A 2,730-nucleotide genomic window follows, 5' to 3' on the forward strand; every position below is an offset into this window, starting at 1 on the left:
ACCGGTGGTTCGTTGAAGACCTTCCCAAGTTTAAGCTATATCTCTCTTCAATCCTTTCTACGAGAATAAGTAGTATGCCAAATCTGTTGCTCGTCATCAATTTAAATTGGTGAAGGATACACATAACATAATTCTTGTTCTTGTTTCATCCAAGTGATTAATTCCTTCTTCCGGAGTTTGTAATGGTATCAATTTCTCAGTTCTAAGTTGTTCATCTCTTCTTTCCGGAGTTTTTTCATCATATCACATTCTCGGTTTCATGTGTTTCATCTTTTCTTTTCCTGAGTTCCAAGTTTTCCGCATTATCTTGTCGCGAAGCTCCATCTAAATCATTATAAGGCTTCACCTTGTGTTTTCAACTTCTCTTCCTTTCTATCACTCTTTTATTACCAGAGTTCTTCATGGAGGCTCTACATGGTGGTTCGTCAAGGATTCCTTTCATTCTTCATTTATTTTTCAAGACTTCTCTCGAGCTGATGATCCGCCAAGCTATACTCAAAATTAAACATGGTGCTCAACACATGTTTTGTTTTGAGGCGTTAAAGTATTCTTCTTCTTGCATTTCGAAGTGCAATTCTTTCTACCTTAGCTTTTGAGGTGGTGGTATATCATTCTTGGCAATTTCCATTCAGGTTTCGCGATTCACATGTTGTCAAGAATGAGGTATTTTAAATCCATCAATCTCTTCTTTGGAGTTATCTTGGTATAGATTTCACCTAAAGCCTTCCCTAAGGAATGTTGCTATTTGTGGTGCTTATCAATGATCCGAGTTTTCTCCTATCCTCTCGACGAAAGAAGTTTTCATCTCTTCTTTGATCACAAACAAGCAATTGTTTTTCGTTAGTGGCAGAATTTCACCTCAAGTGTTGAGATGTTTCCATAAGCCCACTACAAGCTTATTCTTTTCGTTGTTGATTTTCCAACAACTCCATTCTAACCTTCTTGGAAGGATGCTTCCCAAATTCAATTGTGGCAGAAGTTATCATTTCCTTCTCCGTTCTCTTATTCCGGCGATCTATCTTCTATTCGTTCGTCCCGGAGGCATTGGGATGTTGCTCTTTTCACTCATCATCTCGAATTGTGAGGGTCATGTTCTTTTCATGCTTATCCATTTAATCGGAGTGTCGTGTCCTCTTTTCAAGTTCTTTTCATCTTATCAAGTCTTGCCTGTCTTCCCAACCGGAGTGCTGTCCAAGTACTGGCATTCGTGTTTTTTGGCTATCTCATGATACCGGTGTGGCTCCATATTCTTTTGGTTCGTTGAGCTCTTGTTTCATGTCTTTCAACATACAAGGTTCTCATGGTGTTCCTTGTTTCCGTTTACTACGAAGTGCTCTCAATTCGCTCATCTCCGTTGTGTCATTTCTTTCGAGGTGTTCAACTTCCAAGCTTCTTTGGTTTCACTCATTTGTTGAAGAAGCAACTTAGTTTTACCTCTTCTCTTCCTCTTTCGTTTCTCTCCGGTGCCATCCTAGATCTCGGGACGAGATCTCTTGTAAGTGGAGGAGTGTTGTAACGCCCCAAAACCGACGCTCTAGACGCCTTCCATGTTTTTCGTTGCCGTCGTGTGTTTTATTTTGTTGTTGTTGCATTTCATCATGTCATCATGCATATTGCATCCGCATGTTTAAAAAAAACTCTTAGTCATTCATAGTGTCGCTTCTCTCTTTCTCTGTTGGCCTTTTGTCAAGCCCTCTTGTCTTCTTCGATCTCTCTCAAACCACCGACCCCCTCTTGCGTGCGTCCGAAAACTTCCCCGAACCCGACCCAGGCTTTCATTACCGTTGGTTTCGGATCATCCCCGAACATCTATAAAACATCTCTGTTTTTTTTGTTTTTGGACTCCCTACCTATTTTCTCTTGTCTGCCCGATTTCGATCGGACGGACCAGATTAACCCTTCCCCTAATCCACCGGCTATATATAAGCAGGCAAACCCTAGTCCGAGTTGTCCCATCTATTCCATCTGTCCTGTCCGCCGCCTCCTTCCTCGTTTGCCCAATCCACCACCAACCAACCCCCATCTCCCTCGGGATCCCCTCCCGATCCAACCAGCCACCATCCGACCATCTCCCTCGATTTGCGCCGCCGCCCAACCACAACAAGCCAAAGCCTCCTCCTTCCCGATCCACCAGCCAGCGCTTCCCCATGTCCCTCCTCGATCCCCATCACTCGCAGCCACCCACAAATCCATCCAGTCACCGGGATGCTCGTCGGCGCAAGCTCCCCCCGTGCCCTTCCTGAGCCAAGCTCCATGACCCTGCCGCATATCGCCGGAGCAGAAGCCCTTGCCCAGAGCGCTAGAGCCGTGCCTCACCACCACGGTCGGCCAGGCCACCGAGGACCAGGTCGTCACGCCTCTGCCTTCTCTTCATTTGCTCCTCGTGCTCCTCTCTCTCTCTCTCAACCTCTCTAATCTCTCTCGCCTCTCCCTTCTCTAGCGGGGACCCGACGCCTTGGACCCTTGCGTCCCCGATATTGCAGCGCCGCCGCCTGGAGCTTCTTCACCGGAGGCCTTCGCCTCGTCAGCGTCGCCGACGTCCATCCCCGCCTGAACCTCGCGTCCTCTCTAAACCTTGCGACCGCTGCGTCGTCTCTGCATCGAACGCACCTCTCTCCGCGATCACAATAGCTCGCCATTGCCCCAGAGCTCCACCGTTCCCGAGTCCCGTCGTCCGCGCCTCTGCATCGATCCGCCAGAGCCGCACGTCGCTGGATCTCGCCGCCGGTG

Source organism: Triticum dicoccoides, chromosome 2B (assembly GCF_002162155.2).
Source record: "Triticum dicoccoides isolate Atlit2015 ecotype Zavitan chromosome 2B, WEW_v2.0, whole genome shotgun sequence".
NCBI lineage: Eukaryota > Viridiplantae > Streptophyta > Magnoliopsida > Poales > Poaceae > Triticum > Triticum dicoccoides.